This window comes from Mauremys reevesii, linkage group 2 (assembly GCF_016161935.1).
Source record: "Mauremys reevesii isolate NIE-2019 linkage group 2, ASM1616193v1, whole genome shotgun sequence".
NCBI classification, from domain to species: Eukaryota; Metazoa; Chordata; order Testudines; family Geoemydidae; genus Mauremys; species Mauremys reevesii.
In genome coordinates, this window is record NC_052624.1 from 230,652,209 (window position 1) to 230,666,161 (window position 13,953).

Below are 13,953 nucleotides of genomic sequence, written 5' to 3' on the forward strand. Positions count from 1 at the left end.
ACCTCCATGCTGCATTTCAAGTGCTAGCATCAGTGACGGGGTATAAAAGCAGCTGCAATGCAATGGTGCAAAGAGTCAAATGTCTTATGATTTATGTACAAGATAGTAGCTGACATAACATTGCAGCCCATAACTGTCAAAGAGGCACCAGCCTTCTTTGAAAAACTTTTTTAGTTTCCATGTTGATCATGCTCTGGGGAGCAGTTGTGTGATTTTTCTCTAGTTGCTATGATTTCACAAGGATACAGTTTGCCTTCAAAAACATGTTTTCTAGACTCAAAGAATACAGCAAAGATCTCAATAAAAAATAAATTTAACTCTATGGTAGAAAAGTTAGATCTGAAAAAAATTACAAAAATGTTTACAAATTCATTTATTCTGCTTCAACATGGAATTCAAAGTGAAGTGGAAGATGATCAAAGGGAAAAATTATCCAGAACTTGAATCTTGATGCAGTACTGGTCCAGTTTTAGTGCTAGCCAAAGTCACCAGCTGGAGTTTAACCTGGTATAAGGGAATCACTGGGTAGCACTGAATCAGCATAAGCATCTACTGGTGTACTGGGAGCATGTCAAAAAGGACATGTTGCCAGAGCGTATTGCATTTTGGTAATCCCCATCTGCCACAATGGCTGCTTACTTGGGGACCATTTTAGGCAGCCATAAATTGGATCATTTCTGACTTCCTACCCTAAGGTCTCACAGACAGTGTAACCTAGCTGGAAACAAGGATCAAGGCCTAAGTCTACTTGTGGTAGGAAGTGATTTTTCCATGAGAGTCAAGCCAGGGGAGAGATGAGAAGTGTTCCAATAGAATAGTGTTTCTGTGCCCAATTAGTGGGGTTTTTCAACAAACAATACAGAGTGATACAGAAGATCTCAAAATGGCCCTTAATCCTTCCCACCATCCTTTGTTCCTCAACATCTTACTTCTTGTGATAGATCTTAGGGGGAAAGTGACCTGCAGCCAGGTTCTTGGGTTGCTGTGACAATACAAAGCAGCTGGAAAGAAGCCCTAAAGGAACAGCTGAAGATTCCCCCAAATAGGCTGCTTTAAGTGAGATCAGGATCAGGGGAGCAGAAAGGTGGCTTAGAGGGTACACTCAGCACAGGTGAAGTTCTGACCCAGTGTTGGATACCATCTTCAGGGGAAAGGATGGAACCAACTAATCACTCCCTCTCCAACATTCAGTGATTTCAAAGGACAGCCTGAAAATTCCTCTTCCCCTCTTCAGGCTATTTAGGTGACCTGCTCCCCTATTCAGGCAGAGTGGGACTCACTAACCACTTCAGTCATCTGCTTATTCAAAGTTAAAAGTCACTTCAGAGCTTGTGTGTCATACTGCTGCACAGTACTGTGAAAGCACGGAACACAGAAAACCAATCCGTCTGTCTAGTTATACAAAGATCAATAATCTAAATTAGACTCATCTCTCTATAGCTCAATCTGGTATGGCAAATGTTATGTCTTGATGTCTGCATAGTCTCATAGCACAGATATCTGACCTTCCCTGCATAACCATCCCACTGGTACAAGTGACCTTGGAACCATTCCCCTCACCTTGACTGTAGCTGGGCTCAAATTTCAACTAAAGTTGTAGTTTTTGTTTTAGGATCAGTGGTGGGAGCCAGTTACGGCAGAGAAATGCTTGGGTTTCAAATGATGTGATTCATGTGAGAATAAAATGTCACTGTCAGGGAGGATTGCCAACTCTCACAGTTTTTTTTTTTTGCAAGTTTTGCAATATTTGGTGCTTTTTTTCCCTCAAAGGTCCAGCTGCTGGAACCAAAAGATTACATGAGACTCTCCACTTTCTTTCAAATAAAAAGTAAGTTTCTAGCCCTCATAAGTTATGGAGAAAACCTTAAAAGCATGACCCAAGTGCACCCTAAAGGCTCCGAAACTAGAAAGAAAATAAAAAAGAGCCCACAAGGTATTATGTTTTTTTAAAAAACCTCATGATTTTTAAGCCTGTCATGATTTTTCTGGTTGGCAATACTGAACAAGGCACTTTCCCTTGGGGGTCTGATGCCAGCTATAGCCCTTGGACCCTTTAAGAGCAGGCATTCTGGGAAGCATAGTTTTCCAGGAGGGACAGAGTCTAGAGGTAACATGATCAAGGAATTAGGGGGCTTTGGGGTCTATAAAAGAGGTAGACTGCTCTTAGTATATGGAGACAATGGACTAATTGGGAGACTGAAAAAGACTTGTAGGAGATGCTGGAGAAGGGTTTTCCACAGTGGACTTGGGAAAAGGGCCATGGGGATCCACAAAGTTGCTAGCTGAAGCCAAAAGGACTTGGGCTATAAAGGTATTAGGACCAGCATGAATAATGTCAGCTGTCAGGACCAGAGGTTTCAGACCTCATAATATCAATATGTACAGCATGGGGGCCAGCCAGCTGTGGTTACCTGGAGATATTTCAAGAGCCCTCTTTATTCTTTCCAGTCTTTTTGGAGCTCTTCTCCCAAATCCCTTTTTCACTGTAGGTCTCTACTGTCTAATTATGATATCACAGAGGGATATTGACGGGGTGCCAGAATACTTGCGATGTGCTTATTACTAGAGAGTAGAACCATTTAAATGTCTATTCAAAATAATCCTTGCTCTAGAAAAAAACATATTTTGAAATTAAAAATATAAAACAAACAGAAATTAAATACAAAGAGCTTTGTATAAAAATAGATTGCCTTGGGTTTGAAGGGAATAACAATACATTACTTTTCACACATGGTTAGTCATTTTGCACTTTAAATGGCATCATATGGGCAGAGCTAAGTTTCACAGCCAAAAGAAAGCCACTGGTATTCCCTATAAATCAGGTTTATCTTTCCTTCCCTCTTCACTGAATTTAAACCAGATGCCATGAAGGACTAACAGAATATTTTAATTTTTCCAACAGGGAAAAATAAAATAAATGTATAAAAAACATACCTTGCATAACGAGAGGGAACAGATAAAGCTGTATGGACAACCAACCATGTCAAACAAAACCAGAAGTTACTTGTCTTCCTACTAATATTGAGACCAACAAGACAGGTAAACAAACTCTCCAGGATCACAGAGGTAGTTAAGTAGAATAAAATTCAGTATAAATTTTCCTAAAGCCATGGAAGTAACATCAGTAAATGAAGTCCATTAACTCAGTGTTAAAATGTAGGTAGGATTTTCAGTGGAGAAAGAGAGATTAGAATATTAACAAAAGTAAGAGAGGTCTTTATCATTCTTGCTTCTTGCCTGTGATGGGGCTCTTTGATGCCTTCCTGTACCTGGAAAAGGAAGAGAGAAAATAAAAGTTGCCTAGATACTTTGTATAAGTGTGGTACAATTTAATCCATCTCTATTCACACCTGGACATGATGGGCCAAATTAATTGCTAGCTTTAACAGGCACAACTTCATTGACATCAATGGAGTTCTACCGGCTTAAAAGAGAAGTGAATCTGGCTGGTGTATAAATCTGTGTGCGCACAATGGGCATCGTTTTGCTTAATTTGTTAAAACTTACTGTTTCTGACAAGTCAAATGTCTGCTAGGCATTTACCAGACAAAGATAATAGATGTGTTCCCTAAAGAGTTTACAGTCTACATATATGATGAAGCAAGTAAGAGCATCAAACAGTGGGACAGGCAAAAGGAATGAGTAGAATAGATGATTAAGGTTACATTGATAACATTGTGTGATTAATGAGCTTAATTATGAGCATACCCTAGTAGGTTTAACTAGTTACATGCTGTAATAATATTACCTGGTGTGCTATGCCTCAAAGTCTTTCTGGGAGTGCCCCCTCCAACATGCTAGGCCCTTAAGGCCTCCACTTTTTGCAAGGACAAGCCCCGTAGCTCTAATACTCTGAGATTGGGCCTTCTGAATTCAGTACCCAGTTTTCTCACTGTGGCTCTCCAGCAGGTCCAAATGAGCTTAGCCCCCCTGGCAGAGACTTTACCCCTTTAGGGAACAATGCAACCAAGAGGTATTTGCAGTGAGGCAGTTAGTAGTCAACTGGGATGCAAATATGCAAGAACCGTTACTTTAATATGGAAAAGCAAAACTCAACAGAACCTTTATGTTAGCAGTATCACCTGTCCCTCTTTTCCAAAGCCTCCTGGATTTCATCTCTCTCTGTCTCTTTGCTCTGGGCAGCATGTATCGTAGTCTCCTCACACCTAGTCCTTTGTCTCCAGTTGCAGTCCCGTTATGTTCAGGTTTTGCTTCCCTTGGCTCCCTTAACTATGTTAAGTTAATAACCAGTTTCTGATCCTTCATTTTATCTCTGAGGCAATTTCATTTGTATGTAGACAGTTCTTGATAGTTCATTGATACCAACCCAGACATGCCAATATGACACCCTTATAGACCTGTTGCAGAGGAGCAATTAACTCCTTCACAGCCAGGGGCGGCTCTACCTTTTTGGCCGCCCCAAGCAGTCATGCGCGGGAGGCGCCCCGGAGCCGCGGGAGCAGCGGACCTTCTGCGGGCCTGACTGGTGAGGGTCCGCTGGTCGCGCGGCTCAGCTGGACCTCCCGCAGCTGCGGACGGTTCGCAGGTCCGGCGGCTCCGCTTGAGCTGCTGCAGTCATGCCTGCAGGAGCTCAAGCCGAGCCGCGGGATGAGCGCCCCCTCCGCAGTCATGCCTGTGGCAGCTCCGGTCGTCCCGGGGCTCTGCTCGACCTCCCGCAGGCATGACTGCGGCAGGTCCGCCGGCCCAGCCTGCCGCCCCCCCAGGAAAGGGCCGCCCCACGCGCGTGCTTGCCGCGCTGGGGTCTGGAGCCGGCCCTGTTCACAGCCAGTGGGCAACAACACAAAGTGAGTAGGGAAATTGAGACACACGTTTTTCACAAAAATAGTACAAAAATGTCCACACACATCCTTGTATATAAAAAAATCCCCAGCACATTTCCAGTTAAGGGAAAAAAAATAAAATAAAGAGAATTATCTAGTCTTGAAATCAAAAGTAACCTGATAACCCATAATCAGTTTTTATAAACTGGGGAATAAAGAGAGCACTCTAGCTTCATGTTGTGGGAAGGGCTTATGTCACAAAATGGATAACCCTCCATTTTGAATCTTAAATTAAACATAGCCCTAACACAGAGCAAGTAAGTTCTGAAACAGAACACAAGTAGAGAAGGAAAGAAAAGAAAAAGAAGAAAGAGAAATAAACATGGTCTTGGATCCAGACTACCTCCCTACCAAAGAAGAAAATAAGTAGTACAGCATAGAGAAGACAAAAAAATAAGCCAGTTTTGTGAGGCAGAGAGCATTTCAGGCCTTTTCTATTCTCTGCCTCAGTACTCCTTAACACCAAGAAGGATATACACACCTGGATCTTATTAATCATTGATAGGCTCACAATGAATGTTGGTTTGAGTGCTCTTTGACAAGAGGAGTTCATGGAAATTAAGATTTTTCTCTCATTCAATGCTCATTGATCTTAAGCATTACCAAAATCAGACTTCCTACCTAATCAGCATAGAGCAAAGAAGCTTGCGAGTTTTGCTGCTGGTCTCTGAGGCTACATGAGGTTAACTAATTGAATGAAACGATGACACCCCAAAATGAATCCTCTTTGGGTTTTACCAATTTTGATAAAGAGGCAGCCCTGACTATCTTGCCATATCTCCTAACTGGTTTTGCTGACATGGGAAAACCAAGGCAGAGGCATATGGTTTGATCTGGCCACCTGCTTCTTCTTTGGGTAGTCTGTGGTTAGTGGTTTAATTCCTGCAAAAGGAATGTTTTTCTTTTGGGTCTGAGCTGACCCGCAGAACAAAGTCCCTATAAACTTTGTTATATGAGGGCTTTCTTTCTTATTTTCTTCCATCTGGGAAGTAGAAACCTGTAGTCTGTTTCTGTAATACAACCTTTTGAAAGGATTCCCTGACAGCAGACATACGATCATCGCAGAATCTGTCCCTGCAGGGATGTCTTTGTGTTCCCCTTGCAGATCACCCAGGAAAGCTAGGCAACCAGGAGCCTGAGAATAGTGGAACCATGGTCTAGCTGGAATAGAAATGGGGAAGTTATCGGCCAGGCTCGTTGTTCTCTATCTTATCTAGTACTTCCTGCAGTGCTGAAAAATGACAGAAGGTAGCCAGGCTGCATGAGACAGTAAAAACACTGCATTGTGCCCTCCTTCAAACCCTTGAATGAATCCTTGATGAGTCAGCTAGAATTGCTCTGGACTCTCAGGCCCTGCTTCCATCCCCCACCTCCAACACAGCTGTAGCTTAAAGTCACAAGCTAGCGCCGAGGGTACAGAAGATAACTTTGTTTTGCCCAGATTCTTAAGAGAGATGATAAATGAGAACAATGTAAATTAAAGTAAACCTGAGGTATACCGGAGGAAATCCTCAGATGACTTGGATGTGAATGGATGCAAATAAAACTGCTAATACAGCTCCACATACCATATTCATTTACCTGTCAGTTCTGTAATCACATCATTCTCACTGATGTACTTATTGACGGAAATGTTATTTATGGCCATATTTAGTCAGAAACTTAAACAGGCAATAAAATGAACAGAGATGAAAACCAAGTTGAACATTTGACCCATTCAGAAACAAATCAGTAAAATAAATATCTTCACCAAGGGCTACATTTTTCTCAGAATGACAAACCTCCCTTGAAGCATGTACAGTTTGCACTTGCAAGTCTATTGCAAGCACAAACCTACTCTACTGATACAAAATCCATTTTGCAGTTGCAAAAATAAGGCGAAACATACAATTCCTGCCATGTGTGATATATACTTCAATTACAGTACATCTTATCTGATAGCACACAACAGAATATAACCCATTATAACTTGACACAGAAAGATGTGGGCCATAGCAACATAAGTGACCAATTTTAGAATAGTCATGCCACTTTTTACCAGTGGGTAGTAAATATCTACAGATAGTTATGTTAATGTTGTCTGTGGGGAGAAGAGGATGAAGCTAAATTGTTCACCAATATCACCATATATCAAGCTAAACAGTTATTGTTCTGTTATTTTGTGCTATTGTGGTTTCCAAGGTATTTTGTTTCATTGTGTATTGGATTCAGTTACATACAGTGGGAAAACGTATACCACTGAGCAGCCACCAGGATTGATGTGGCAGCAATTTCTTTATCTACAAAAGCAATGAGAGGTGGTCTCTCAAACTAATTGGTTACTGAGTAATGCTTACGGGAACACACAGATCTCTCTTCACGCCTGCCCTGTGTGGCATATGACAAACAGTAGTGAGCTATTAGCAGTTATTGACATTTGTCAACTCTGGGTTGTGTAGCAGGAAAACGGAAATGGCAGCAATCATGCCCAATTTAGTTTCTCGTGATGTCAGGGCTTCATGGACCCTCATACTCACATCAAGAAGCACCCAGAAAAGGTTTACAGATGTGCAGAAGGCAGTCAGCTATGACAGTGATGTTGCCAATGTTGCACATGGATCAACTAACGATTAAGATATCAAAAGCGATCACTGTAGTTTACTGACAGCTGGCTCAATTGTTTGCACCTGTTTCCCCCTGCATTACACATATGTCTGGAATGGATTACTCTGGCTTGTACTAGACACATTTCACCTTTCCACACCATGATGTACTCCAGCAACATCTCTGCTGAAGATCATGCAACCCTCTTTAGTATGGGGGCCATGAAAGAAAAAGGAGACACTTTGCTGTTTGTTTTCTCTTTGATGAAGGCTTCCAGTTGCTATGGTAATACCACTAAAGGAAGAAATTTTTACACCCATCCATGGAATTCAGCTCTTGAGTGAAAGCCATTAGAATACAGAGACTCAGGCATAGGCCTCACTTACAAAATATAGATCCAAAGCTGGTTTTGGATTCCAACTTGAGGATGCGCTTCTCTTTCTAGCACTCTGACTACAGTGAGACTCTGGAGATTTGCCTTCTCTTCTTAGTGATTTGACACTAAGTCTGTGTCAAAACCATGGACCAGGCCTCAGTTAGTGTAAAGTGGTACATCTCCATTGACTTCAGTGCATCTATGCAGATTTATACTAGCTAGGAGTCCAGCCCTTAGTCTCTCAGTGCCTCTCAGTTCCTCATCTAAAATTACCTTCTCTTCCAGGGATGTTGTGAGGAATGTTTCAGTAACGTTTGTGAGATGCTCGGATACTACAGTGCTGGAGACCATAGAAAAGCTTATCAAATACATTCTCTCTCCCACAGAGCCTCACAGAGCTCAGTGGGCAGTAGAGAGGCCCAGGCTTTTTATCTAGAGGTTTCACTCTGGCTCAGGTCTACATACATTTTAAAAAGCATGTAAATCACTTAGGAGCCTCAGTCCCATAATGTTACCCCAGATGTCGTCAATTTATTTTAAATAAACCATTCAAATGTTAATGTGAATATTATATTATTTATTTGTATTACCATGCCATTAGAACAGATGAACTATATCTCAGTAACTGATTCAGTTATATTTTCACACACAGAGGAGATAAGTGGGGTTCGCTATGATTATGGAGTTATACTGGAATGGTTTAGAAGCTTCCTCTGTGAGAGGCCACCACTATCCTGGGGCCATACTACTATCAGGCTGGAAACCGCTCTCTGTGACAAAGAGAGGGTGCTGGCAAAAAAACATTCTCCACGAGGGGCCCTCCACTCTGAACAAGCTACTGCTCCCTCTCAGTCAGAAATACAGGTCTGGGCCATTGACACTTCAGGATGCAGCTGTTTGTACAGTCTATTGCCGGGGAAGGGGTATAACCTATGTAATGGGAGGAGCAGAATTCTGCTGCCAGGGCGATTTGAGGTGTAAGCTGCAATTTAATTTTGTTTCTTGCTGTAACTTGTGTCATGGTTGCACAGAGTTGTGGATAATCCCCCCCGCCACCCCACACATTTTAAAAATAGATCCAGAGAAATTAAATAAAAATACACAAAATAGTCAGACACCTGCCAGGCATTCATAGGAATATTGATGAATTCTAGCATCAATTATTATTTGTCCAAAAGTGCATTATTAACTATTCACTATTCCCCTGTTTAAAATGTGTCAGTCATCCAATCAGGATGCAGAAAGGCCTCACACAACAGAGAATGGTGCGTTGTCAAAATGAACAGTTCACAAACCAGAGGCCAAAAATTTTTAGACCAAACTATACAGCAAATCATTTCAAATCAAAATATTCTGAAGAACACCAGTGTCAGTGCATGAAGGAGTCTCTATCCAAAAAAGAGGCTACATTTGTAAGGAACATTTGTAACAGTTCATCCCACTAAGTACATCAATTCTGATACACTTAGAGGAGAGGAAAATGATCAGGAACAGTCAGCATGGATTCACCAAGGGCAAATCATGCCAGACTAACCTAATTGCCTTCTATGATGAGATAACTGGCTCTGTGGATGAGGGGAAAGCAGTGGGCATGTTATTCCTTGACTTTAGCAAAGCTTTTGGTACGGTATCCCACAGTATTCTTGCTGGCAAGTTAAAGAAGTATGGGCTGGATGAATAGACTATAAAGTGGATAGAAAGCTGTCTAGATTGTTGGGCTCAATGGGTAGTGATCAATGGCTCCATGCCTACTTGGCAGCTGGTATCAAGCAGAGTGCCCCAAGGGTTGGTCCTGGGGCCGGTTTTGTTCAATATCTTCATTAGTGATCTGGAGGATGGTGTGGACTGCACCCTCAGCAAGCTTGCAGATGACACTAAACTTGGAGGAGTGGTAGATACTCTGGAGGATAGGGATAGGATACAGAAGGATTGGGCCATAAGCAATCTGATGAGGTTCAACAAGGACAAGTGCAGAGTTCTGCACTTAGGATGGAAGAATCCCATGCACTGCTACAGACTAGGGACTGAATGGCTAGGCAGCAGTTCTGCAGAAAAGGACCTAGGGATTACAGTGGACGAGAAGCTGGATATGAGTCAACAGTGTGCCCTTGTTGCCAAGAAGGCCAATGGCATTTTGGGCTGTATAAGTAGGGGCATTGCCAGCAGACCAAGGGACGTGATAATTCCCCTCTATTCATCATTGTTGGGGCCTCATCTGGAGTACTGTGTCCAGTTTTGGGCCCCACACTACAAGAAGGATGTGGAAAAATTGGAAAGAATCCAGCGGAGGGCAACAAAAATGATTAGGGGTCTGGAGCACATGACTTATGAGGAGAGGCTGAGGGAACTGGAATTGTTTATGCTGCAGAAGAGAAGGATGAGGGGGGATTTGATAGCTGCTTTCAACTACCTGAAAGGGGGTTCCAAAGAGGATGGATCTAGACTTTTCTCAGTGGTACCAGATGACAGAACAAGGAGTAACGGTCTCAAGTTGCAGTGCGGGAGGTTTAGGTTGGATATTAGGAAAAACTTTTTCTCTAGGAGGGTGTTAAAGCACTAGAATGGGTTACCTAGGGAGGTGGTGGAATCTCCTTCCTTAGAAGTTTTTAAGGTCAGGCTTGACGAAGCCCTGGCTGGGATGATTTAGTTGGGGATTGGTCCTGGTCTGAGCAGGGGGTTGGACTAGATGACCTCTTGAGGTCCCTTCCGACCCTGATATTTTATGATTCTATACCAAATATGGGAGCAGCTGAGCTATATTGCTTAATAACACAGATCTAGCATGTAAGGATGAGTGAAAAGCAGAGGCTTAAGACAAAGCCAAAAGCAATTAGCAATTACTTATATGTAGGAATCATGCATTCCTGCACATCAAAGCCATAACACTATGGAATTTCCAGATTATGTACAAAAAATCTTTCTGGAAGGTGATGCTGCCACATAGAATGGCTTTGTGCAAGTGTATTATTATCTATTGCTCAAATTCAGGAGGTGCAACTTTGCTTTAATGAAATCAAATTAAAAAAGCCCAGGTCAACTTTATGGGATTAGAATGCTTTGGTTTGCAGTGTTATCCATAGTTATTTTGTTTTGATTTTATTTTAATTAAAAGATTTGCATATTCCCATTCCAATTCTTTGGCTTCTGATTTGGTGATTTTCCCATTTGAATTTGTGTGAAATCTCTGTAAGAAACAATGTTAATGTGATAGCATTGGCATCTTCCTCTGAATAAACAAAGCAAATCCAGATTGCTTCTGAAACAGATCACTGTGTATGTTTTACTAATTTTTATAGCTCTTATCACAGTATCAGCTAACCACTTTACAAAAATGTAAAATAAATATCAGCAATGCATGGGGAGATCTAGAACAGTCCTTGTTGCTGGTGAATAATGTTTCAGCCTGTAGGCTTGTTATCAAAAGGAGATGTGTAGATTTTTTGGGGGTGCATCTCAGAATCAATAAGAAGTACAATAGATAAATAAATATTTTCATACCATTTCTAGCTAATGGTCAAAACTGGTGCCAAAACTTAGCTTGTCTCAGTTCTTTTGAACATGCCACTTGAAGAAAAGTTCAATCCTGCTAGGTATAGAGCATCTGCAAATGCCACTGAAGTGAATGGCAGGACATTCTTACCTCATGGCAGTGTGACTTTATGGTGACACGGGAGTTTAGTGAATGTACATTCGGAGTTTAGAACAGATCAGACCTGTGCAGATGAAGTTTTGTCCACTGATCATCTATTAAATAATAATATCCTCCACCAAGTATAAGAAGATTCTTGCAGTTCAACAATGCTATTACACAATGCTACAGGCTCTGGTTTCTCTTCAGAGCAGTATGGCCTAGTGGATAGTGCACTGGACTGGGACTCAGGAGACCTGAGTTTATTCCTGACTCTGCCACTGGCCTGCTGGGTGACCTTGAGCAAGTCATGTCCCTGCTCTGTACCTCAATTTCCCCATCTGTAAAATGGACATAATGAAACTAATCTTCTTTATAAAGCACTTTGAAATCTACCCATGAAAAGTCCTATATAAGAGCTAGATATTATTATTATTTCTAGGTAAACATTTATAGTAAGCCTTACATAACTGACTAAATTTTTTAGACAATTTTTCTGATACAATCAAACATTACTACTATTATGATCTTTTTCAATGTGAATTCAAGGTGGATCCTTTTGTTCCATAAAATGAGCATCAGTATTTTAAAGAGTGAGAAATTAAATGAATACCACTCTCAGCATCATGTAGCCATCAGCCTGTACACACAGTATCACAAATAACAAGTCAGATATAGTTATCACACAACTGGGTAGGAAATGGTAACCAAAACCCTGATATTCTTAAAATAAGCTACCTGTATAATCAGTGGAACAGCTGAACATTTCAAATAAGTCTTTGTGTCTGGTGCAATAGTGAATTAAGTTCAAAAGATACTTAGAGGTCAAATTGGCAGTCAGACACATTTTCCCAAGTTTAGTTCATTCAATTAATCTGCCCCCCTTCAGTAATTAGCAACTACTATGAATTGAAAGGAGGGAAAGGATAAACCCATTCAACTGCTTTTCACTTGTCCTTTAAGTCATCTCTGGCTTGAACTGTTATGGCTTAACTCTGATGTCATATACAGACTGTGAGTGAATAACGTTGCATATGGTATCTTGTAAAATCAGCTACTGTGTTTGAACATGCAAAAGGATTAGCTCACTTTACACGATATGTGTCAATCCATAGGCAGATATAACAAGAAACATAAATCAGACTCAATTGTTTTATTTTCTGTTAAATAGTTTACAGCCGGATGTCTTTTAAATCTTTGTTTGCTTTTATTTGTTTTTGTTTCTGTTCATCCTAAACCATCCGACCCTGGCCACAGCCAGGCCTGTCTGAGGGATAGACAGCAGCTGGATTGTACCAATGATTTCCAAGAGAGCCAAACATGTGTTGGGAGTTCTATGCTGTTTTTTCCAGGCAGACATGTGTTTGAACTACTGATACCTCATGGAAAATTTTGAAAAACATTCTGTATAGAAAAATTCTCCTTATGTCATATTTTCTATATTCCTTAAGTCTTATTTGATTATTATTGCTGAGGATATCTGCATTTTTTGTTACTGTATTTCATAATCAAATCAAACATTTTTAATTTATATATTTGGGCTGATCAGTCTATCTCAGAACATTAAACATTAAAAACAAAGATAGCAATTAAAGGCCATTACAAAGACATCGTAACTACAAAACAAACAACTCCCTTATCATCTCCCTGTCACTCCATCAATCTCTCCACACCCAGGAAAAGACTAGGATTCCAGGATTATTTTACAAACATGAGTTAAGTATGTGGGGTTACAGGAATGGGACAAATATTAACTGCAATTAGGGTGACCAGACAGGAAATGTGAAAAACCAGGACACGGGTGGGGGGTAATAGGAGCCTATATAAGAAAAAGACCCCAAAATCGGGACTGTCCCTATAACTGACCCTAACTGCAATACATGATCAAATTACACAGATAAACTGTCATGCAAGAAGGCTCTAGACCAGTTGTGGGCACCCGCACGCGCCCCGTCAAGGTAATCTACTGGCGGGCCATCAGACAGTTTATTTACATTTGCACGGCCGCCCGCAGCTCCCAGTGGCCGTGGTTTGCAGTTCCCGGCCAATGGGAGCTGCGGGTGGCCATGCAAATATAAACAAACTGTCTGGCAGCCCACCAGTGGGTTACCCTGACAGGCCACATGCAGCCAGTGGGCCACTGCCCTAGACTACTGGAAAATTACGGTTCATACTTTTAAAAAACGATTTAGCAAAATTAACCTGAAGATTTAAACCAGTATTTGCCTACAAAGAATTCCACTTATGCACACAACAGACAAAACAGCAAAAATCATTGACACATTTAGTTGATAATTGTACTTTTTCAAGTATTAGACTAGAATCAAATCCTACATATCTCTCACAGACAAAACTCCCAATGAAGTCAATGAATGGTAGTTTCGCCTCAGGAGCAGGTCCAGGGCTCAAAATATGATGGAGTGGGCTAGAATGCCATTAGAGCTTTTCCTGCAGCCTCATCAGTTGTGCACAATGTGAACTTTAATTTAAAAAGGGTAGGAGTACAAGGGGAAAATGCCCCCTTC

At 41.3% G+C, this 13,953-nt stretch overlaps 1 long non-coding RNA gene across 1 annotated transcript in view; it reads right to left on the bottom strand.

The window, feature by feature from the left end:
- Nucleotides 1–3,162: 3,162 nt before the first annotated feature.
- The window catches only part of LOC120398310, a 57,191-nt gene continuing 46,400 nt past the window's right edge, over nt 3,163–13,953 (bottom strand). Inside the window, exon 3 of the long non-coding RNA XR_005594309.1 lies at nt 3,163–3,269. This is a non-coding gene — a long non-coding RNA (uncharacterized LOC120398310). The remainder of the gene's footprint in view (nt 3,270–13,953) is intronic.